This window comes from Lissotriton vulgaris, chromosome 6 (assembly GCF_964263255.1).
Source record: "Lissotriton vulgaris chromosome 6, aLisVul1.2, whole genome shotgun sequence".
In the NCBI taxonomy this organism is placed as follows: Eukaryota; Metazoa; Chordata; class Amphibia; order Caudata; family Salamandridae; genus Lissotriton; species Lissotriton vulgaris.
The window spans coordinates 425,769,496-425,796,325 of NC_141694.1; positions in this window are offsets into that span (position 1 = coordinate 425,769,496).

The following is a 26,830-nucleotide window of genomic DNA, read 5'->3' on the forward strand; positions in this document are numbered from 1 at the left end:
ATATTTTGCCTCTTGAACAGTACAGATGTGTAATTTAACAGACGGATCAGCGCAACCCGCGATTGGGGGTGAACAAACATATAGTGCTTTGTGTGCGATCGTTAAAGGTCACTAACAAGATTGTAAATTCCAACCTATGGTCACAAAAACGCAATCTCTGGGAATTTGTACAGCTCAGCAAGCTGAACTACAGGCATTTCAAGATGGCGCTCAAAAATACTGATTGCGAATTCCCCACACTAGTAGTGTGCGATTCGTATTATTGCGACCAATCTTACAGCGAATACTTGCAGAACTGGATTGAAAACGGTTTCAAAGATGCAAAAGGTGGCACAATCAAGCATAAGTTACTGTGGTAACAAGTAGTTCAGTTACGAAAAGAACTACAAAAACCTCATGTGATCCATACACTGAGTCATCAACAGTATGGGTTTCATGTTGCAGGGAATTCATTGGCTGATGAAGCCGTGAAGGCAGCTGTGCGAACGACTTCCGTAACAGCAATCACTCGTTCAAAAACGAAAACAGACGGCAAAATAATGCTAGCTGTCAATGCGACAAGCAAAGGAAGCGGTGCAGCGTTACCTCAAAACTATCCACTCAAATATTCATACATAATTGATGCAAACTCTGTTCCTTTTGCTCGAATCTCTTGAGTAGGGGATAGAGTAATTCCAACCAGGAAACGTAGAGAAGCTTTGATACATGCAGCACATTTGGGAGAGGGTCTGATGCATCAGGGGATCGCTAAATCTATACTAGAATTAAAAGAGACAAACTGGTCGCCAGGGATGAATGGTCACATTCACAAGTTTGCAATGAATTGCCATGACTGCAACAGAGATCGCAGCAAAGAACACCACCAGATACCTGACTACAGTGTAGCCAGCCCAGTACAGACACCATTGTTAGACAGCATTAGACTACAGGCAGATGTCCCAATGTACAAATGTGGTCCCAGCAATAATAAGACAAGATTCATTTGGATGTGGCCTCAGCGCTCGGCTGATGCCAGAACTGTTATAAAACATTTGCAAGTCTTTATCGGCACCTACGCAGTCAGCACGCTACATTCTGACCAGGGTTCTGCTTTTAGCTCAAAGGCTTACAAGCAGGCCATGGCCAATCTGGGCATTGCATTGCGGTATTCTAGTCCATTCTATCCTGAGAGAAATTTGGTTGTGGAGAGAAAAAACCGGGACATAAAGCAATCTATAACAGCTAGGGTACTAGGCTCGGGTGACCGGTGGGTCAAACATCTAATAGGTGTCCAACATAGACTTAACAATCTGCCAAGAAGTTCTCTAGGGGGAATCACTCCATATGAAATACTTTTTGGAACTAGAATGATTGTCCAGGACCTTGATCGTCACACGTCAGTGGTAGAACAAAAACCTTTTGATAACAAAAACCGTTTGGCTGTTTTGCAGGACTTAAATGAAACAAGAAAAAGTCTAAGCAACACATTGCAGAAGCCAACGACCACTGAAGAGAAACCACCCATTCCAGCAAGGCCTGCCTGGATTCCCAAGATTGGGAATCTAGTCAGAGAAAAGATCGCAGACAAGAAGGAATTTGGGCCTTCATACAGACAACCAGTACCTGCATTAGCAATCCATGGATCAAGAACAGTGTTACTGCCGCCCCTTGCTGGAAGAAAGGAGAACAGGTTTGTATCCATCGACCTGGTAAAACCACATCATGTGGCCAATTATAAGTAGTAGGCCAAGTGGACTCCAAAGATGTAGCAGACGCCCGAATCTGGCTACAATCCAAGAGGTTCAAACTGAGAGACTGATAACATTTGAAGACTCTGCAGTACAGAATTAAGGACTATGTAACAAAGTCATGGAACTTGTACCTCTTGAGACTCAAATAACAGTTCATCAAGAAACGCCTCTCTACAGTGATATAGCATCCGGGTATACTAATATGACAAGTGATCAAGTGGTTCCAGCGATTTAATTGAATCCTGAAGCAATCCCTACAATTGCAGAACTGCCTCTGGCTATTTCATTAACTTTGATACGTTTTCCTTGGATCCAAGTGAACCTGAAACGACGCCAGCTAAAAAAACTAGCAACTGAACTCTTTCACCAACTGGAAAAAACATATCTGGTTACACCATGGGTTGAAGTATGGACTTTTTCTTGTACTTTGGTTGACTCTGGTATTTACCTTGGGAATGCTGATCAATGGAAGATATAGTACAAAGGACACAGTAAGAAAGAACATCAACTTGCTCCTCAAGGCACACAAATCATCTCATCGTGAACAAAGAGACTTGTCATCAGTGGACATCACATCCATTCAGATACCAGGTGGTATAGTTTGGGACAGAACTGAATATGACATTCTTGTTCCGGCGGAGCTGTTGAAGATTCCACACCAATTCAAGGTTTCCTTGAGTGACTTTGTTTCACCTAGCACCTTTTCTGATGATTGGGACGTTGAGACTTTAATAATATGATGTCAGAATTAGAAATGTCTGCAAAATGTACGAACCATGAATACTTAGAACGTTCATCTGATTATGAACAAATGTACTGTTTTATTCACTATAGTTATCATTTCTTGCATAGATCTGCAAATCTTAGAAATGTATTCACTTATAACCAATGGGAGCATTGTCCGACGTCACCAAAAGGTAGCTCAAAAACATTTTATGTCAAATTTCCATATTTTACAGGGTTTAATGTTTCAAATCCAGAATCATTTTACTTTAAAAATGTTAATAGGACAGGAATGAAAAGTATGTTGACAAACACAAAGCAAATTTATTCTGCGGCCTTTTAAGCTCAGCTGTCTACATTAGGTTTTGACTTTTGGAAAGACACCATTGAGACAAAAACTGTCTGGGGCACAAAAGACTGGCAGGTGCAGGGCTTAGAAGCTTTATTTAGAGCCTGCATTATCCCAGAACAAATAATGTTTTTAGATTACACTGTTCAACAGACATCTTGTCTTGGGTTAGCCAAGATAAAAGATTTAAACACACCGTCAATACCTACCTACACCTACACCTGAAAGCAGTGACACTTCAGAGGGGAAGGTTGACGTAAAAACTGTTTTACTTAACAACAGAACAGATCCTAATTGGAAAAAATTGTTAATCTGGCCCAGAGGTACAAACAACTGTCAAGATAGATTCCTGAATAAGACACAAGGGTTCGCATTCATTAGGCCAGATCCAAGATATGTCCAGAGACAACATCCAGGGATAGTAACATCATACAGTGTGGGAAAACTGTGCCTTGAGAGGCTACAAAAATCTACACCAAAGGAAGTAAAACAACACTTATCTTTACTTAAAGATGGCGTTGATCTAAGGGACTTATTACAAGGACCTGCAAAACCACGTCATAGACGCTTTATATACGCTGATATCTATGCCATTTATAATGCAGCATGGAAAACAACGCAAGCAGAGACTACAGAACGCATACAAGAAATTGATCGTATTCATTTAGAGACATCTCTCTCTGTAGTTGACAATGGGTTAACGACTCTGTCATCCAGAATATCTTCTTTGGACAGCATAGTATTCTCTACCATTGACATAATGCAACAGTACTTGGTCATGTTACAACATGGTCAGTCACAATTGCGTTCCATAATGCTTTTGGGCTGGACGTCGCAAAACCTTTGTTCTGCCTATGTGCCATGGCTTCTAATCAACACCACGTCATTGTTTTCTGAATTTAACCTTACAGATAAACAAATCACTTTGGCACAGCAAGGAGCTGACTTTACAGTGCTGAGAATTGAAAAACTGGAAAGATTGCCATTAACTGTTCCTGAGAAGCCAGCAACAGAATGGATAATACATGGTACAATCACTCTGCCTGCTACGATTTTCTCATTTCAGTATTTTTTTAAACATATACCAGCAGGCGTATATGAAAGGTTGGTTAAAGAATACATCAAGACATCCTGGGATTTACCTTATACACACAGATGTTGGAGTGGGGGAAAAGAAATGTTTCTTAGTGGTACGAATTGGGAAAATACACTAAGCTGTTCACTCTTTTGTCAGGGTATTAACTTACACGGGGCCTGCAATGGTTCCTCGAACAACTTATCGTGCCACCTGCAAGGTTCTCCGGCTGCAGTGATAGATCCAATTTTTAGGCAGCTTTCTGATGGAAGTTACATTATGTTGAATGATCACAGCTGCTGTGGCATGTTGCGTGGAACCCCCTATCTCGTAAGCGAGTAGGCCAGGGTCACTTGCTGTATGCAAGTATTGTTTCCTAAAAGTAAGACAGACAGGGAGTCGCCATTATGGCCTTCACTGAATATCTCTTCTGTACAAATTGATACTTTAAGTAGAATGAAAGTCATTCTTTTACAAAAAACTGTGCCACTGACCTCTGCAAAAGAGATGTATGATCTGCAGGTTGCAAGGACTACTGCAGAGATACATGCCCTTTTATCAACAAACTGCCCTATACATTTCTCAGAAATGTTAGGTAGTATCTTAAACATGTCTGATACAAGTGGTAATGTACATGTATTTAAGACGATGATTTTGGGACTGTTAGCATCCTTTGAAGCAGTCCTAGGCATATTCCCTAACTTCGTGCACTCTGTGTTTGGCAGCCTGCCTCTCGTTTTGGGAGTCATAGCAGGGATACTATTTTTGCTCCTTCTGCTCCAATATGGCATGCGAAGTCACCATCGACACCCAGATCATCTTGGGGAACACCCTCCTGCAAATTAAGTGTTGTGAGCGCATTATACAGATACTGGGCTTGACATGTTTAAGAGATTTGAATACCACGTGGCTTCTATCATTCTGACCAATCTGGCAAGATTGCATGTTACCTGTTCTACGATGCCTGCTATGTGGAAAATAATGAGTGCTAGACATCTGTCTGACACTCCCATCAGTCCTGCCAACGGAAATTGATGCTTTGCTTGAACCAGTGATGGCTCATGCACTGTGTTGTCCCCAGCGGCTATCAATCCAGATGGCGGCATTCGTTGAGATCTCACAGACGCAACATGCAGACGGTGAGATACATGGAGCAACAGGCACACAGGTACCATCTACTTCGAAGATTGCTAATGCGGCTGACACTGACGCCGATGCTTCCCATCTATGTGCGGTTGATCTGCTTAACGAGGTAGTCCAACTTTCACCTACAGTAGTAGACAAATTCTTTACCAGCTTAGAAGATTTGATGTTTTCTCCAAACAATGACACTGAGTTTTGAAGTTAGCACACAGTGTTCTGAGAGACTCTGAATTCGACCTTCATTTTTTCAAAACAAGTTTCTAACTTTGGAACTCTATGTTTTCTATGATCAAACTTTTGTTTTTCCAAATTTGTACTTTTTTAGTTTTTTGGCACAAAATAATCTGCTTAAAGTAGAACTATTCATAGAGAAATAGAATTATTTGAAATACTTCCAAAGAGACAATATTTGACCTTGTCCACAGTCAAACAGTTTAAATAATCTGCCATGGAATGGTCTCGACTTTTTCTTCTGCATTTAAGCGCCATTTCATAATTGTATTTTAATGATCCATTCGGACAGCGTTTTTTAAATGTCATATATAAGCTTTGAATTAAACATTGCTTTTAAATGCGTACAGCACAAATGCTCTTTTTGTGTACAACCATTTTGAATGCATTTTTATGTATCTTTGGGTGGGTTTTTTAAAACATCATGTTTAGATACGTTTTATGTGTTTTAGAACTTAGTAATGTCATACATAATAAAGTGGAGTGGGTGTTGTGTGGCGTTTCAGACTCCGAGTGAATGTTCCCGGTTCTTGCCCTTATATAGGTACAATTCACATTGCCCTTATATAGGCATAGAAATCAATCCCTTATTTAGACATAGCCCATGCAGACCAAATACAGGAATGGCTACTTCCACCTGTACCATACGTCACAATGATTTCTTGGAAAATCGGCTTAAGCAGTCAGGGACTGTCCCTTGCTTGAATATTAATTTGTCCAAGAACTCATGTACTTTACAAAGAACTACTATTCCGTAGGGGTCCTGACGTTATTATGCCCGACTTTACGTCAAATGAGACATCTTCAAGGTATAAATATGCCTTCACTTGCTCTAGCAAGACACAGTGGTTTGGAGCAGTTCGACTATCTACTTGCCCGACGCAGCTCGCTACAGCAAGTGTCGAAGGAAGCAGACCCTCCAGCTGATGCACTGATCGAAAGCTGCATTTATCTCGGCGAGAATCCAGCTCCAGTGTTTCCAAGCTCCCCTTGCGGGATGTTGGGAAATCAAGTCCGAGACTGAGATACCAGACATCCTTCATTATAAACTAAGGTATGGAGCTGATTAGAACCTAGAGAAATCTTGGATAGATTCTTGGAAAAAACTAAACCTATGCTACACAATAATTACTTCTCTTGTACTCAACTTACATTAGGTACATTGGGGTAGGCGTATTTCAGAAGCACCAGTTGAGTATTTTAGCCTGTGCATTTATGTATGTATTTTTATATGGCTTAGAAACCATACAAATGCTCTTACAGTATTATTTTATAATACTATTCTCGCTGTACGCATTATACTTTGCAGTCTGCATTACTATTGTAGCAGTTTACTTTTCTTGCATGAAAAAGAAAACTGTTCAATAAAACCTTTCATTGAAAACGCCCGTCTCTCTATTTCTCTGCACCTCTGTAGAAACGAAGCATGCATGATTGACTGAGTCAAATACATATCTATTGTTTCCACGACTCTAGAGATATATTTCTTATTCTTGGGAAACAAAGATGTCAGAAACGAATCCCTTCTTGTGAATTCAAGAAAGTTTCTGGTGACCTATGAGCTAGCTGTCACTCACTATTAAGTTTAATATATACGATAGAGACCTAGTCGACCTCAGTCCTATGTCTAATCTATAGGATACATTATTCCAATTTGCAGAGCCTATTGGGGATATAGGAACTACACTACATTATCTAGCACCATGGCGTTCGAAGTGCTCAGTTGCCGGCTTGATTAAAATTCTGGAGCCGGCTCAAGAATTCTAATCATGCCGCCAGCAGAGTTGCTGTCTTGCCGCGTGACTGGGAGGATTATACGTGCTCCACATTGGTACTTACCAGTTAAACCTGAATACTACTCTTTCTATGGCATTTTTTGACGCCACAGCCGGGACGAAAGTATAACCGGCTGAAAGGAATCTTGACACTCTAGCCCTCTGTCCAATAGCCCTGAAGAAGTCTTTGGTTACACCGTGACGAAAGACGTGTTGGCTAGGCACCTGAAAAATAAATAAACTAAACGGAAAGAAAACGCCAGTTGGATTAATATTTTGATTGTGATGCTTTAGAAATACTAACAGTATTAATACTGTCAATGCTAATTAGGTGTGCACAGGTCATCTGAATCATTATTCGAACATTTTCAATGAACGCCTATCTAGACTTTTCGGCAGAACACGAGGGTGTTCACCCTTCCTCATCGCATGACATTGATGTATTTTAAAAACTCAATACATTTCGGGCATATATCCGCCCTTCCTCAGGGGTAAGCTGTAATAGAACACATAACCTATAATTGCCCAATGTCCAAACCCACAGTTAGACTATGTTGTTGTTACTTGCTGCACGCTTACTCAATTGTGATGTTCACCCAATCGCATGCAACCTTTTACCCAAAATAAAATAAAAAAAAATAGAAATCGCATAAACAATCAAAATACAAAAATCTAGACTAAAAATACAGTGCTAACTACTTGATGATAATAATAAAACGGTGATGCTTCTGTTATTTGGTGGCTTTTTATCTGTTCGGACTCTACTCACCCTCCTGGCACCTAGCACCAGTCCTTGAGGTCCTTGGCGCTGTTCGTACAGCTTCTGCGGTGAGGACTTTCGCAGCGGGATCGGACGCGGACAGGCGGCCCGGGACTACAATGCCCGGCATTCCCGGCAGGAGCACAACAACGGTGTCATCCTAAAGCACCAGGAGGCGCTTAAGAGCGCTACGAGCCTCTCGCAGCACGGGACGCAAGCGGGTGTGCTGGCCAAGGGTGGGCCCATCCGCGCCCGTCAGCGGCCGGAGGAGGCTGGCTGGGCCATTCCCCCAACATTGACTCTGAGATATTAAGTAAGCTTGTGTTATTGGCTTTGTATTGAAGGGAGGTGTGTTATCCTGTTAAAGAACATCATTATTTGTAAATAAGCAGATCCCTCATTTAATCGGCCTCACCTACTTAGTTTAGGTATGAGCAAGACCATGCATAAGGGGGGGCAGGGATGGGAGTGGTAGGATCTATGGATGCCTTCCTTAGACGGGCCAAATCTGTGTTAATACACAAAATCAAGCTGACTGAATGGAGGCTTTCATTGGACCCCTAAGTCTGCCTACTGGACATATCTCACAAGATCTTATTGTTGGCCCAACGCCATGCCCTAAACCACTGTTAACACTAACAGACAGCACACAGTTAGGCTCCATAAACTTTGGTATTGAGGACAGCGCATCTTCCTCCCCTGCTGCCACTTCCTCTAATGTTCTTACCAGACAGCAAAAATTAGCAGCTGCCCCTAAAAACAATGTCCAAACAAAGAAAAGGAAACGCTGCAGTGCTCCCAAGGCCAGTCAACAGGTTGCTAAGCAAGCCAAGAATAAGAGTATGGCTACAGGCAGGGGTGGGATCTTAGTTCCTTCAATTGAGCAAGAACGATCTGTGGTATGCTTAGTAAGTATAGATCCTATTTCATCTGGGTCGCAACACTCAGATTCTCTAGAGGCTAAAGATGTTTTCTTAAAGCAGATGGAAGCAAAATGATCTGCTCTAATTGATCCACTCATGCTTAGATTAGTGGCAATAGATCAAAGACTATCCAAAATAGAGGAGAATATAACCAAAGCTCCAACTATGAAACCAGGGAGTAGCTACCCAGAGGCTAAGGGGCCGAGCCAGGTGGTAAATTCATCTGGACCAAAGCGAAAGGTAGCAACCCGCCCATCCTTTTCTTACTCTACCACAGAGCGCACCCGAACCCTACTGTTCCATCTACACCAGCATCTAATGTCCTACGCATACGCAAGAAAGGGCCAAATGGCCCTGTGGGGAGACCACAGGGAGAGGGAGGAGAGAAGTCGATGAATGTTTTTCTTGATCTTCTGCCCGAGGCCACCCCATATACCATAGTGTTGGCTAATGTTCCGAGACTGGAATTATGTGAGGAGGAACATTGGTTGTCACTAAAAACAAGGCCCTTCACTTTTTCAATCTAAGAACTGGGCTCGGGAATCATCTGTTTAAGAATTTGTGATGGTTAGAAGGGTTGCCTGGGTCGGTAAATCTGAAAAAGGCCTGGCTGGGGACAGTATAGTCTTAAGTTTTAGGTCACCGAACATTGTTCGGTGTATCCTAGAACAGGCTGCACCTTTTGCAATATGTAAAGATGCTATCAATGTCCTCCCCTGGGGTTTTTAATCAAGTAAGTACAAACTCTAGAGAGGGTACCCATAGGAACCCAGGACAGTTGTCAGGCCCTACCAATCGTCTAGTCCCGACCCACAATAGATACGAGGTACTGAGCACACTTGAGGAAAATGACTGACTGGGTCCCATATTCAATCACCTTACCCCTGTGTAACCCTTGGCGTAGTAGGCATAGTGGGGCTACGCGAAGCTACGCGAAGTGGGACAGAAACTACGTCCACCCACGCACTTCGGGTAGCCCCACTACGCGCAACCCGCCTCCCTCCCGCCCTCTCTAAATACTACCCGCCTCCCTCCCGCCCTCGCTAAATACTACCCGCCTCCATCCCTCCCTCCCTAAATATCTAAATAATGTTTTTAAAAAGAATAAACACCACTTGCCTTGTCTGCTGCGTCTCCGGGGCAACCTCTGGTAACCACGCCGCCATTTTGGATACTAATGCGCATTCGCGGCCGCCAGCGCATTTCTCATGAGAAATGCGCATGCGCGGGCGTCCGCGCATGCGCATTAGTATCCAAGATGGAGTCGTGGTTACCAGAGGGAGCCCCGGACACGCAGCCGACAAGGTAAGTGGTGTTTATTCTTTTTAAAAGCATTATTTAAGTATTTAGGGAGGGCGGGAGGGCGGGAGGGAGGCGGGTGGCGGGCAACTTAGCTACGCCCACTGAGTGGGCGTAGTGTTGCCTGCTATGCCTACTTCGCAAATGGCGAAGTAGGCAACACTACGTCCACTCCGTGGGCGTAGCGAAGTACTACGCCCAGGGTTACCCCTGTGTACCCAGTTTGAAGGAACAAGGGAGAGCCGGGTTGGCATGAACTTAGAGGGTCCCATCCTTGTAACAACAATCCCATTAGATGGACCAAATGTTAGAATCAATACTCTTGAGCTATGTGAGAGCCCGGTTAAGACACACCTAGAAGAAATGAGCCAATTCTTTGATGGAATCGACACATGCGTAGTATCTGGGGATAGCTGGGTGCACACAACTGATAAATCTATTGATGGTCAAATTTTGTTTTGACCTCTTGGAATATTGCTGGGCTGAAGAACAAATTATTGTCATCAGACTGGCTATCTTTGATTGAAACCAATGAAATTGTAGTTTTTCAAGAAACTTGGTCAGTGGATCCCGAGTTTAGACTACGCTATATAAATTTTTATAAACCTGCTACTGCCTGCCAAAGGGGGAGACCGATGGGGGGCTAACTATTTGGGTGAGACAGAGTGACAGGTATAACAGTTGGATTCTGACAGCAATGATATTTTAATAATTAAGATAAAAGTCCATGGTGCTGAGGACCTCATACTTTTTTATTTTTATGCAAGAGGGTTGCCTGGAGGGAAAGCCACAGGTACTGTCATCCTTCTTGATTCCTACCTCAATCAGTAAAAAGGAGAGGGAAACATATTAGTCGCTGGGGATTTTAACTGTTCCTTCGAACCATTAGATATAAATGATGTAGATTTAGGCCATGAGGAGGACTTGCAATGGGACATCCCGCAACTAACATTGAACCCTATTAAGAAATGGTCAGAGGTGGCCGTACAGCTAAAAGTGCTCTGTTTGGAGCACGGAATAAGGGCGGTCAATGGGAGGACGAAATCAGACAAGCATGGTTCTCCCACTTATAGTTGCGGGTCGAGATGTAGTCGTATTGACTACATATTGATTAATAAGGAATACTGGCCCAGTCTAATGGATATGATCGTTTTGGAGAGGGTGGAAAGTGATCACAACCCATTGGAGTTATCACTTGTCCCAGTAGGCAGTCATACAGTAGTTGGCTCTCCTGTGGGTGTAGAACTACATTTAGGTAATGACACCAGGAGAGTAAAATGGTCGAATGTACTAAACAAAGAGGATCAGTTGGAGGCTATCAACCACTTGGTGGTAAAGGCGAGTACAGTCATCCAGAATTGTCCTGTGCAAAAGGAAAATACGTCTAGCGGTACTTCAATTCATATTGAGCTTTTTAACAAGCTGAAGGGCTTTTTTATAACTAATATTAAAAAATCGAAAAATCCTGTTAGGGCCTCGGTTGATGCATGGTATGGGAAACCATGTAGGGTGGCATACAAAGCATTAGTGATGGCGGTAAGACCTAAAAACAGGGATAGGATCCACAATGCGAGGGTGGAGTACAAGTTAGTGCAATATAAAGCTAAAAGAGAATGGAATGAGCAATATTGGAAAGAACTGTATTATGCTAGCCAAGATAGGAACATGGTGGCATTTTAGCATTTGGTTAAGTGGGGTAAGGGAAAGCCCAGCCAACCGCCAACCAACCATGTTGCTCCTGAACGTTGTGTTTCACACTTTAGGACACAGTTTACCAATGAAGTCCTAGAATGTGAATTACCCCAGAGTCTCTTAATCACCCAAGTTGGTAATCCAACCTTGCAATTTACTAAGCAGGAAGTTAAAGCTGCACTCAACACTGTATCGAGCGGTAAAGCGCTGGGGCTAGATTGTGTTCCTGCTGACCTGTTTTTGCACAATAAGGCTTTGTGGGTAACATATATACAGCTTTTAGCGAATGCCATCTCAAATGGTTCTCCCATCCCTGAAACATGGAGGGGTGCGGAGATTTTACCGATTTTAAAAAAGGGGGATAGATCAGATCCAGATAATTACAGGCCTATCAGTTTAATCGACTGTATTCAGAAGGTGACAGCTAGGCTTGTGTTATGTAGAATCCTGGTTTGGATCGATGAGTATGATATCCTCTCCCCTTTACAGGCTGGGTTTCGCTCACACCAGAGCACAATAGACCAGAGTTTTAGATTTGTTTTAATATACTGGTGCGTGGTGATCCTTAAAGGAGGTAGAATATACGCCGCTTTTGAGGATCTAAAGTTGCCATTTGATTTTGTTCCTTGTGCCAAGTTGTGGAGTGCCCTTGCGGAACAGGGAATGCTTATGGGCTTGCTGTCTTTTTTAATTAAACTTCATGAGGCAAACTTTGCTCAAGTCCACTGGGGTCAGCAAGGGCAAGTGACAGATAGATTTCCAATCGCCAGAGGAGTCAGACAAGGGTGCGTTTTGGCACCAACTCTTTTTTCTCTTTACATTAACATGGTGACTCAGTACTTCCTGGACCATCCTACTGATGCCCCAACCTTAGATGATGGAAAGAATCCCTTGTTAATGTTTGCCGACGATACCCTGTTAATTTCCAAAACTCAACAAGGCCTGCAGAAGGCGGTGGGAGATTTGAGATGTTCTGCCGGGATTATGGTCTTAAAATTAACATAGATAAGACCAAGTTCATGGTGTTACATAAACAAAAAATTGTAAGAGGGAGAGTCACCATGAACGATGTCCCACTTGAACAGACCCACGTTTTTACGTACTTGGGTATTACATTAGGCTCTAGACTAAACTGGAACCCGCACATAGATCAGTTGCTACTTAAACATGCACAATTATATGGTGCTCTGTTGAAAGAACAGCAACTATCATTCACAAAGCTGATTGCCCCTTTGCTAAAAATCTATAATTTAAAAATCGTAGCTTCGGTCCTGTATGAGGCTGAACTATGGGGTTTTAGCAATTTAGCGGCACTAACGACCTCCCAAAACAAAATTTATGAGGGGTATAACTAGTTTTCCACAATCAACCCCGCTAATACCCATCTATTATGATTTGAGATGTCAGTTTTTAGAAGATATGGCACGGTACAGACCTGATGCTTACTGGAGGAGGCTCTGGGTCACCGCTGAGCTCGCCCAGTACGCACAGGCCCTACTTGAAATCAGGGACGCAGATAGTGTGGGCAAAATCCTATGGTTACGGGAGGTAAAGGCTACATACACTGACATGGGCCTTAATTCTTTATGGCAAAATCCCGCAGATAGTGCGTTTCCATCTCGAAAGGATCTGAGGGGACTGTATTGGAACATGGTTACCATGAAACGTTCATGTCTCAAACTAGGCCTTCCTATTCAAGAGACTTTCTAGAGACCAAACACGCACCAGACTATGAAAGGTATTGGGATTTTATTACGGTACATAGTGATAGCAAATGGTACCACCAATTTAGGACGGCACCCTCCTGATCAAATCATTTTCTGGTAAATGGGTTCAAGTACCAGTAGGGAATGCCCATTCTGCCCGACCCAGTTAGAAATGATAGCTTACATCTTATTTGTCTGTCACGTTTACAGAAAATTGAGGTGCACATGGCTGAAGCCCATCTGTTTGATGATGGGGATCAATTCAGGCACCGAAGCATTACGGGAATTAAAAACTAACACTAAGGAATCAACTGTAATCGCAATCGCCAAATTTTTACATGGAATGTGGATGACTAGTGCCCGTAGGCTGAGTAACTTATAACTGCCACTGGATACGTTAGGTCTCCCAAAAAAGAGATTATATTTAACCTGGTCTAAATTAAATTCTGTCTGAAAGTATCATGGCAAATTAATCTGAAATTTTTATTGCGGTTTTTAAACTAATTTATTGTATTTAATGATGGAGTAATTATGGACTTACATTGATTGTTACCTTCCCTCATAAGAAGGATGGAACATTAAGATATTACTGTTTTAAATGTAAACGTCTTTTATGATCATGTATCGAATAAAGACTTTTTGAAGTGAATTGTTAATAATAAAACATGCATTTCTGTGCCCGTGCCTAATGAACATTGTGTGTTTCACACCAAGCTCTAGGGAGCCTTCTACAGCGCCCCCAATGCTGCAATATCAGAGCCCATAGAGACTTTCCTAGATGGCCTGACCTACTCCAAGTTAATGGAGGCCGCCAAAGAAGAACTAAACGGTCCTATTACACAAGCCCAAATCAATGAGGCTATCTGCGAGCTCCCCCCTAATAAAACCCCGGGCGTGGATGGTCTTCTGGCAGGAATTACCATCTTTGCAGACAAATTAACACCACATCTTAAAGGTTTGTACCAATCAGCTCACGAGGCCTATTCTCTCCCGCTCTCTACTATACAAGCCCTGGTTATTTCCCTCCCAAACCGGGCAGAGATCCGCGAGATATGTCGAGTTACCGCCTGCTATCCCTCTTACCCATGGAATACAAAATCCTTAGTAAAATCCTGGTCCTTTGTCTTCTTCCTTACCTCCCAAAATTAATTCACATTTATCAGTGCAGCTTTGTCCCAGGCCGCAGCACATCCCTGAACATCAGACGCTTGCACTATACCATGGAAACTGCCTCAGAGGTTTCCTGCGAGGCTGTATGCATCTCCCTTGATCTGCGGCAAGCTTTCATCACCTTAAACTGGGAATACATGGCATCATCCATGAACAAATTTGTCATTCCATCGGGATACATGGGTTGGGTTGAGCTAATATCTACGGCTCCAATTGCCAGGGTCCGTACTGGCTCTCATATATCACGTTCCTATCTAGTAGCAAGAGGTACGAGACAGGGCTGCCCCCAGTCGCCACTGTTATTTGTGCTACCTCTAGTACCCCTCACCATAAAACACCAGATTGAGGCAGAGAACAAAGGGATCTGAATAGGAGATACAACGCATGTAGTATCAGCATATGCCGATGACCTCTTTCTATACATTCATAATCTGATAAAATATTTAGAACCTATCCGGAATATATTCGAACAATTTGAACATATATCAGGGTTGGCCATTAATGAAAATAAATCACATGCATTCTATTTTCACAGAAGGGAGGGCCCGGAGTCCATCAAATTTGGACAGCTCACCCTAGCAGTCGCCCCACAAACCTTCAAGTATTGGGTATTCAGATATATAGGGACTCACAGGATCTTATAGAAGGTAATTTTGTGAAAGCGATCAGAGCACTTTGGGCCCTGGTGTCCTTCTGGACATCGTTAACCCTTTCAGTGATGGGTGGAATACCCATCTCCAAGATGTTGGTACTCCCATGACGCCTATATTTTTTTACGAGTCTTCCAGTCTCGATCCCAACCACTATTTTCTGGCCATTAGACGCTCTCCTAACGGACCTCATCTGGTGGAAGGGGCGCAGAAGTTTGAGCCTGGCCAAAATGCCATTGAGGAGAGATGAGGGAGGGCTAGGAGTCCCAGAATATCATGCATACTGCCTGGCTATCCAATAACAATGGCTGTCATATTGGCTTGCAGGCCTCAACCTACACACAACCGATTACAAAACACAAACATTGGGCCAAGGCACTCTCCACACCTTGGTACTACCTGGGAATAAGACACCCCCTGGCATCCCTCCTCAGTTACTTGGAATTCCCACCACAACAGGGCTGGTCATTAGGTGTAGTATCTCCCACTGGACACGAGAAGGGGTATCCACCGTCAGAGCGCTGTTCATTGGTGGTACACTAGTAGACCATGAGAATTTCACTCAAAATTGGGGAGTTCCCCACTCCCTGTTTATATTACCTGCTACCATCACCTGTTACATTAAAAGGTACTTGTCCCCAGATGGGAACGAACCCCCCACATGAATTAACATACACAGTATATCTGATGAGGGAAGGATGCCACCTAATCAGATGGCTATGCAAGGGTGTCTGTGCGCACACGCTGACTTTTTTGTCATGGCTGTACGAGAGAAATGGACTAGGGAGCTCGGTAGAGACCTAACTGACAAGGAATGGTCCTCTCTCCTGGAATTCCCAAAAAGGTGTCTCGTAATGCCAAATTCAAACGTATACAGTATATGATCCTACACAGGGCATACCTTACCCCACATGGACTTAATTGTATATACAATGAGGCACAAGTCTGCTTCCCTAGATTCCAGACAGCATACGCGGACATACTGCATATGTGTGGGCATGCCCACGCTTGGGTGGGTTCTGGTTTATAAGCAGAAGTGGTTAGAGACACAATGGGTACAATGCTAAATATTTCCCTCAGAGCCTATATATGATTTTATTCAGACATTGTTCATATTCATTTGAACATACATCAGAATACATCAGTAACACATGTGATCATCTCGTTGTTATTTTTTATTTCATCAAAACTTGTTTCTTTTTTTTTTTTTTAAAACACATATTTTTTTCTTCTTTTTAAATGATTCTTTTCAAAAACATTTTACACATAGACATTTCTTTAATTCTCAATGGTTATAAATCCAATTACATTGATAAGAGTTTAAATCAGAATTTTTTTTTCTCCATAAATACACAAAACAGTATAACAATAAATATACTTTTATAGAAAGAAACATATACAATCTACCTAGTTAGAATTTAATAAATACAAACATACTACCAATCATTCAGATTCAACCACTTTCACACCAACCACAAACATACAATATCTGTACACGGTTAAGTCTAATGTGCGGCCAGGAAAATTCCTGCCACAACTGGAACCACAGTGCAGGGTTTCACGCAAGGTCGACTCGCATTTCGGTGGAATTCAGGTGTTGATACAACCTTCCTCAGGACCTATCCAGATAACTGCTCAAAACTTTCATTTGACCAGGTAATCTATAAATACATAAAAGGGACACTGTTGTATCTATACTAAACCACACAATTCTTAAATGAACAAACTTATTGACTTTCCATAATTCTAATGTCATTGGACCCAATATGAACCTACACATGTCGACACTGGGAGGAAAGAAATCTGCCTATAGCTGAGATTTATTCATCAAATGTAAACAGCTTCAAAGTTGCGTTTACATTACCCCTATTCAGGTACCAGTCATAGTGCCAGTCAAAAAATATAGAAGAATAGCCTCCACCATAGCATCACAGAAAAGAACACCATTTGTTTGCTAAAAAGAATTATTACTTGAAAAAGGAAAAATAGCTTCTCATTTTAGAAAAATGGCCAAAGGAGGAGGAAATAGAGGAAAAAGTTTTTACGCCCTCAACATATATGATTCCACTTACACAATACATTGTGCATACAAAAATCCAAATTTAAAAGGATTCATATAAAATTTCCAATACTGGAGTCCAGCCGGATTGCCAGTTGAAGGTATCTCAATATACCTGGAGTAAAGAAACACGAAAAGCAAATATTAATGAGATCCTCACTAGGTGATTCTGTCTCCAAACGCTGGCTAGTTCTTACCAATAATTTTAATTGTTGTCACATTTTCATTAACCTCCAAGGTAGATTCCAAACAACATCATCTCACGAGTGTGTTTGCAAGCAGACTTGTTTACAATTATCCAACGAGAATAATCAAATAAGAGTCCTTACCCTCATGGGACTAACCTAAAAACCAGAAAAAGTCGGAAGTGTATAAACGGTACATAATTTAAGTTACCAACCTAAAAACATAGGCTGATCTTGCTGTAGTGATCTTTTTATAATACTTCTTTTTCGTCAATACATGTGTTAGTGGGGTGCGGGTACCTCTTACATTTCCGTCCTAAAAGGAACCAGAAGGAAACATTATGTGCTAACTATGGTTTTAAATAGTACCTGTTTCTCAGTGGATTAGCCTGTCTATTTGTTATATAAAAAAGGGAAAGAACCCTTTCTCCCATAAACGGACCTATCGGAGTGTCCCTCTTGCAAAGGTACGATCAATGCAGAGCTCACTGCTGATGTAATATATCTTGTATTAAGGAGCCTACCCAAACTTCCTAATGTATTGTCTCAGTTTGCATACTTAAAGCAAAAAGGCACAATTAAAATACCTCCATATTGAACAACACTTCCCTCACCTTAAGACCAGTGTTCTGTGCCACCCTGTGATTAAGCTTAACAAGGTCCCAATGTTCGTAAACACGCTCTACTCATATCGTTAAGTATGCCTGTTACCAGTTCCCAGAACCGACTCAACTCCCCCATAGTAACCTCTTACCTCAGTTAGGTTTGAAGATATCTCTCTGTCGGCTACTCAATACCACCGCAAACAAGAAAGAAGTGCTAAACTACGCTACATAAATAGTCACAAATAACAAGGGACAGCTGCTCCTACGGCATCACGTGATTAAAGTGACGACGATATTATAAGAGTTCCTAGTATGTGTAGAAAGAGGACTACGCAACTCCCGAAGTCGTGAGGCGCCATATTGGATTTCCGAATGGCTACACGTGATGATGACAATGCTATGAAGATTCATAGTATGTATAAAGAACGGACTTGGCTACTCACGAAATCGTGAGGCGCCATATTGAATTTGTAAATAGCTCATATCCATTAAAAAAAAAAGGAAGAAGCAAAGGAGGGCGCGTGACGCGGCAAACAAGATGGCCGCTCCCCCCTGAGCTCTGCGATTTCAGCGGCGCTTTTCACATGAAGGGACCGCTTCTGGGCTGCATTTCTTGCCGAAAACGGCTGATTTGTGCGTCGGAACTGCCCCTCCACAACTGGGTATGTATCTGTACGCCTTCTTTGTTTTTTGAGGCCAGAATTTGCACAAATGCTTTCTCCTCGGAAACGGCCCCCATTTTGTTTTTTTTTCTTCATCGTTTTTTTGTGATTTTTTTTTTTCTCCAATGATTCTATTTTTTTACCTGCTGATGCTTCTTGTCTCCTGGCTGTGCTCCTACAATTTTGCAGTGCTTCCACGATTATTTGACATCCAATATGTCGTTCTGAGTCCTTTTTGCTTCTCCTCGGCTTGCTGGACCTCCGCTTCAGTTTTTTCTCTCCTCAACTTTTGACTTGTCTGTGCGCAGTTGCTTTTTTGCTTCCTCCGCATGCATCATTTCTTCATTTTTGCGCTCTGTTGATATCCAGTTTGACTCTCCTTGACGGTGGTCTCCAATTTTCAAAGTTTCAGTGTTTTTCTTCAGAGGACTTTGCAGCCCTTCACCATATTCCGTCGCTCCTTCTTTACCTCAAGCTGTTCCTCTCTCAGGCCTTTACATCATGGAGCACGGATACGCCTCTAAGGCCTCTAATGTGGCTACCGCTACACGCAAAGACGCTGTTCCTGCGGGCAAACGCCTCAAGAAGGACCCACCATCTCCCTCCAAATCTCCTCTTCCATGAGGATTTAATGGAGGAACTCAAATTAATCCGCCCTTTTATAGCGGACACCACTGCTACATTGCAAAGGCTGGACGATAAGTGGTCCAACCTTGATAAACGTGTCACCGAAGTTGAAGAGAAAATCAGTGACGCACAAGATGTTGTTGCCAAGGTGGATACCCTCACCAAAGAGATTCAAGTCCTCAAGAAGACGTCTGAGGATTTGGAAAATCGAAATAGACGCAACAACCTTCGTATTTATGGTGTTCCGGAAAATTCCGAAGGGTCGGACATCATTTTATTCCTGAAAACACAGGTTTTACTGATACTTGGCCTGCCGAAACATGTGGATGCCAATATTCAACGAGCGCACCGTCTGGGTCCCAAAACATCTTTTACTTCATCGAAACCTCGTGGTATCATCGCCTATTTTTTCCTCTACTCTGACCTTATGACTATACTTCACTCAGCTAAACAACACAAGCAACTGATAAGGTCCGGCCATAAACTTTTTTTCTCTTTGGATGTCTCCAAACAGACAGCGGTGCGTCATAAGGAATTCCTGGATCTGCGGCCTACACTTCGAACCATGAACGCCAGATACGGCTTGATTCATCCTTGTTTTTTCAAGGTTACATACAAGGAACGGTCCTACAGTTTCGAAGACCCGGCTGACCTCCGCAGATTCATCCACTCCCACAGAGAGGACTCCATGGAACAAAGCAGCTCCTAATTTTTTTTTCTCTTTTATTGTTTCCTCTCTGTGTTTCTTTTATTGTCTGTTATGGCTTGTTGTTTCTCCTCACATCACCTCACTTTTTTTTTTGTTCTCCTTTATTTCTTAGGTGCGTTTCCTGATGTTTCGAAAGTCCCCCTCTGCATTGTTTTGTTTTATTGTACGTCTCCGTCATCCCAGTATGCTGTTTTTCCTGCATATCTGTTTGGTAAGTCTCCTTCATTTGTTCTTATGTCGTTCTCAGTCCCAGGTTCTCCGTGCATTTTTTCCTCTCTCCCTTGATTCTTTCTCTTTCGTTCCTTGGACTGTGTTTTTGACTTATTCCCTTCTATTCGGTCGTCTTTTATTGCTGCTCCCGCTCTCACCTCATTGTTTTTCTCTGTTACATCTTCTGTATGGCTAGAACCACCTTGGTTCTTTTTGCCGTCCTTCTTTTCGCCTTCTTCTTTGGGGTTGCTTTAGGCTCCCTCTTTCCTCCTTCTTGCTTCACTTTCTTCTCCTTCCCTTTCCTTTTTTACCCTATTCGGCTTTTTCGACTTTATTCACCTTACTTTGCTCCTCTCCTTCTCTCTTTTGGCACTGTGATGTTAGTCATTCCTTCCCTTTCTCCTCCATTTTTATCTCTTCACTTCTTTTCATCTCACCTTCCTATGATGGCCTTGCTCCTCTTTCCTTTTGCTCTCTCTACTTGGGCTCCTCTACTACTTCCATCGTTCTTCTTTTTACTTCATCTAGCTAGTTTCTATCTCTCCTTGCCATTTTCTCTATATATTCACTCTTTTTACCTGTATTACTCTCTTTTTTTTCTTTCCTTTAATCTCCCCATATGAAAGGTTTCCGACTCATTTCCTGGAATGTTAAGGGCCTTCGTAACCCTATCAAGAAACAACGTGTTTAATCTCATCTTGCTCGTTTAAAATGTCAAATTGCCTTTTTACAAGAAACACATCTTTCTACTCAAGAGTTATCGATGTTACGTAGACAATGGGTTGGGGATGTTTTTTGCTCTCCTGCTATTAATTACAAAAATGGTGTTGTTATTTTATTTCATAAAGCGTTGTCTCTTCAAATTCTAAATGAAACTATTGACACTAATGGCAGGTGGCTGCTCCTTGATTGCATTGTTAATGATGCTCATCTCTCTCTCTGTAATGTTTATGGTCCGAATGGCATTGATTCTTCCTTTTGGAATGATTTCTCCTCCCTTCTCTCTTCTAATGCTAATGAAGATTTGATTGTTGGGGGAGATTGTAATCAATTGATGGACCCTTTTTTGGACCGCAAATCACAAGCTCGCTACATTCCCAACAAAATGCAAAAGTCCTTCCACAAAGCCATCTCCTCCGGAGGCCTTATAGATTCATGGAGGTTGTCCCACCCTGACTCTCTGGACTTTTCCTTTTTTTCTCCTGTGCATAATTCCCTCTCCCGTATTGATTATATTTTTCTCTCCCACCATGCTTTCCAATTTATGACCAACTCAGAAATAGGCTCTATCCTCATCTCAGATCATGCCCCAGTTATTTTAGATATGGATTACCCCTCTCCCACGCCTCAGGCCCGCAAATGGCGCTTTAACAACTCCCTTTTACTTGATCCCACTTTCATTGAACACTTCACTCATTTCATGGATGACTTTTTCACTACTAACTTACACTCCACCTCTGACTTTCACTTTCTTTGGGATGCTTTCAAGGCCACTGCTCGGGGTTGTATTATTGACTTTGTTTCACGTAAAAAAAAGAAAGCACTATCCCAGGCTTCCTCCTATCTAAAACGCATTAAAGAACTAGAGCATCTTTATTACACTTCCAACTCTCCTGATTCTCTGTCCTCTCTCATTTCCGCTAAACTGCAATTTAATAAACATTCCTGGGAATCGGCCTCCAATCAGCTTCTTCAATTTAATGCGAAGATATATGGTGGTCGCAATAAAGTTGGTAGGGCTCTGGCAAATTATCTCAAAATTAAAAAACAGAAATCGAAAATAGTCTCGATTAAAGATTCACAAGCCTTGCTCCAGTCTTCTGATGCCAAAATTTTGGATTGCTTTGTTCAATTTTATTCTTCTCTTTATACTCCTGAGTCTTCCCCCTCTGCAGAGCAATTAGACTCTTTCTTTAACTCTGTCCCTAAATCTCCCAATCCTTCGTTGGATTTCTCTTCTCTTGATGCACCGATTTCAGAAAAGGAAATTCTTGCTGCTCTCTCTCTTCTCCCCAAAGATAAGACACCTGGCCCTGATGGCTTTACTGTTCGTTTCTTTCTCCAATTTAAATCTATCTTGATTCCTCATTTTCTTCAGTTAATTAACCATTTTCTCTCCTCTGGTGAATCTAAAGGTTCTTTTTCGCGGGCTATGCTTGTTCTTCTCCCCAAGAAAGATAAGGACCCTTCCCTATGTAAAAATTACCGACCCATCTCCCTCATTAATACTGATTGTAAATTGTATGCGAAAATTCTGGCTTTACGGATTAATTCCATTGTCCTTGATTTGGTTAACATTCATCAATCCGGCTTTGTTAAGGGAAGATCCATTACAGACAATTCTAGAACCCTTCTTAATATCATTCATCTTTCTGCTAAAATGGACAGTCCCTTGGCTGCCATTACTCTAGACGCCGAGAAGGCATTTGACCGTGTCAACTGGGATTTTATGTTTGGCGCCCTTCGATGGCACGGTTTCAGTCCCACTTTTCTTAAATTTGTTCAGTTGCTTTATTCTGTTCCTTCCACTTCTATATAGATTAATGGTCTGCAATCTGATTATTTTCCCCTTCATAGAGGAACCAGACAAGGCTGTCCACTTTCCCCCTTCTCTTTATTCTGGCACTCGAACCCTTCCTTGAGAAAATTCGACAATCCCCTTCCTATTCTGGCTTTTTTTATAAAGATGTTGAGATTAAGTTTACTGCTTATGCAGACGATATTTTGCTTTTTATTTCTAACCCTGTTGTTGCCCTTCCCGCTTTCTTTTCTTTATTACATGATTATTCCTCTGTTTCTGGATATAAATTAAATATTGATAAAACTGAAGTCCTTCCCCTCAATAAATTCTGTCTTCCTCACATGTTTCAGGGTTCTGGTTTCCAATGGAACTCTGGCTCTATCAAATGTCTTGGCGTTTTATATGCTAACACTATTAGGGAAACTATCCAAATTAATCACTCCGATATCCTTAAAAAGCTCTCTTCTCTTATAGAACGTTGGTCCCCTCTTTTTCTTTCCTGGTGGGGTCGTCTCTCCACTATTAAAATGATGCTCCTTCCTATTGTGAACTTCTGTCTCTCCATGCTTCCTATCTCTCTCCCCCATTTCTTTTTTAAGTCTATCAATAGTCTTTTTTCCAAATTCCTGTGGAATAAGCGTAAGGCTAGAGTCTCTCTCCTCCGTCTTCAACAACCTAAACATCTTGGTGGTGTTAACTTCCCCAATATCTCACGCTTTCATTCTGCTTTTACTCTCAAGCAAATTTGGCCTTTTCTTCTTGAAACCTCGTCTCCTCCTACTACGGCTTGGAGCTCTCTGGAATTGGCGCAACCTCACCCCTACTCCTTCCTTATTGCCTCTAATCTCACTCAACCACCTCCTAAGCTACTTTCTCCTATTTTCAAACACTCCAAAGCTTTAACACTTGCCCTTTTTCGTTCATTCTCTGTACCATCTACTCTTCATATGAATACCCCACTTTGGTATAATAAATCTCTTAAATTACACAATTGTGCGCTCTTTTGGAAGGAATGGATTGACAAAGGAATTCTCACTTACCAGCATCTTATTTCTGACAATTCCTTATTAACATTTCCAGCACTTCGTGACTCCTTCGGTATCTCTAACAAATACTGCACACACTTTGATGAACCTCTGCCCAAACTATCCACTATTATCCTACACAATACTCCTTCATCCTCTTCACCTCCCCAACTTGCCTCTCCACCTAACTTTCAGGTTCCCCTTAAGGCCTCTGCTATTTATAAATTACTTTCTCCCTCACTTATTGACAGGCCTAAAACTAATCTTGAACTTATCTGGGAATAGGACCTCAATCAAACTTTCCCCTCACTTACCTGGGACTCTATTTGGTCCAAACTTCATTCCACCTCTTGTTCCGCTAGTACCACACAAACCCTTTATTTTTTTTACATTAGATTATTTTATACTCCCTGTGATTTGTTTAAATTTAAATTGTTAGACACTAAGAAGTGTTGGTCCTGTTCATGCACTCCTGGTGACTTTTTTCACATGTTTTTTTTTGTCCTAAGGTCCAACTTATGTGGTCCCACATTTGGTCTACACTTAATAAGATTTTATCTACTAATGTTCCCTTCGTTATTTCTTCTGTATTCCTCAGTGGTTTGGCCCCAGTTTGGGATGTCCCACTCCATACTCGTAAATTTATTGATCTTTGCATAGCTATCGCTTTTCAAATTATAACAACTAATTGGAAAGATACTACAAACGTGGTTTATAATGCTTGGTGGAATTTGCTCTGCCGTCATCATAGACTAGATCGTACATGTGCTTCTTCTATTCCATTGTTGATAAAAGGTGATTTACTTTGGTCCCCTTTAACAGACTTTTTATCTAAAAGTGCCTCTTGATCACATGTTATTGTTATATTTAGTATTACTGTTATTATTATTACTGTGAACTTCTCTGTCTTTCATACCTCTTTATTTCTCTTACCATAATTGTTTTCTATTGCTGTTCCCCTTCCATCCCCCCTTTTTTCCCTTTCTTCCATCTTTCTTTCTCTCTTCCTTCCCCACAAAATGAAAAGTTATAAAAGCATTTTTTCTTTGTATAGCGTTTTCCCCTTTTGGGGCCTTTCTTGTTTATTGGCACATTATTCTCCACAATTATTTTAACTCCTACTGCTCTTTATTTGTGCTATTGTACTGATGTTTGACATTGTTTTCTTCAACTCAATAAAGCTTTTCAAACTTAAAAAAAAAGGAAGAAGCAGAAAAGAGCGTGATTAAAGCTCATCACAATTATTACAAATGGCACAATAACGCATGCCAACAAAATATAATGTGCCATATTTTGATTGATATTGTCAGATAGATTGAAGTATCAGCGACAATTAGATTTTAGGGCATATCTGTTGTCACATCTCACATTCCACAAGAAAACAAATTACACAAACTATATGTTTGGATCATATGCAAATAGTTTACTATAAATAGCTCAAAAAAAGTTTTATTTACCCATTCTTACTACTTTTAAAATTCAGTCCTCCAATAATCATATGCTGCACAGTAGGAATTGAAAAACGACTATGCCGCTAAACCAGAGGATTGAAAGACAAGAGACCAATGCACATAGTCTATTGCTAGTGCTCCAAGGGTTATCTATTGGTGTCTAGTTAGTATATAGTTATCATGTATGTACCAGGATAATATACTACACAAATGATCTAACCCACCAGTTCACGAGATAAGATGAAAGGATAAAGCTTACCGTACATAGTTCTACAATCCTATTATAATGGTGTACCATCTTATCCGGTTGTCTGGTTGTTCGGCGTGTGTATTGTAAGGATCAGAAAAAACACACACCTATTGGGTTTTAGTAACATACCAGGCTATATCATCGATTAGCCCTTTCCGAATGCAATCTAGATGGAATATCCAAAAAGTCTCACGTTTTGTACGTTTGGTCTCGGCAGATTTACCCATTTTATTTTGGATTTTTTCGATTATACACCACTTAACCCCTCCCCTGCTGATGACGGAACCGCTCCGTCATCAGCCGCGGTGGCGCTGTGCTGATGACGGAGCGGTTCCGTCATGGCCCGCCCGACGCTCCTGCGAGGTGCGAATTACGCGCCTGCGCTGAGCGTTCTATTGAGCGGGAGGGGCCATGACGGAACTGCTCCGTCAGAAGCACAACGCAACCGAGGCTGGTGATGGAGCGGTTCCGTCACCAGCATGCGGCCGCCGCATTTCCGCCCCACCCCCTTAGCACTGCGGTGGAATAGCAGCCGCAGTGAAGGGGTTAAGTTCTGTTTCTAGATGTTGCTTATCAATAAAGTGTCGTACCAATGGCGCAGAGAATTTTTTGGTCCTAATGGAGGACTTGTGTTCGCTGAATCTCAGCCGAAATTCGCGACCCGTCTCCCCCACATATGCCAATCCACATGGGCAGAAGAGTATGTAGATTATGTTACTACTTCTGCAATTGGTGAGGTGTTTCAATTTCACATTAATGCTATTATAGCCCAGAGAATCTGTAACCAAGGCCGCCTCACAGGCATGACAGGAGCCACATCTATGGTTCCCAAGTATCTCAGGAAGGTCTGTGATGGCCCTTTGATTTTCAAAGTTTCTAGATTTGTTCCTGGTATGAACCAACAGATCCCTGAGGTTTCGATTCCACTGGAAGGCTACCAGTGGCCGAGGAAGCTGAGTGTCTTTTTCATATGTGTTTAGGATTCTCCAATTTTTATTAATCACATTTTTGATCTTAAAATTAAGTGCTGATCGATTAATAACACAGGTGATTTGTACCTTGTAGTAGTGCCTCCCTGTCATAATACTTTGCCCTTTTGAAGGCCTGACGCACTAAACGATGTGGATATCCACGGCTTAAAAGTCTTTTCTTTACAGTACATATGCTGAGTCACTCAGCCGAAGGGGAGAAATACGTTGAAAGAGCCTCGGGTGGAGATCTTGGTTCACCCACAGGTTGTAAATGTCACATACAGGGCAGGGCAGGGTTGTGCTCTTACTAAAATTGTCTGCCTTACGGT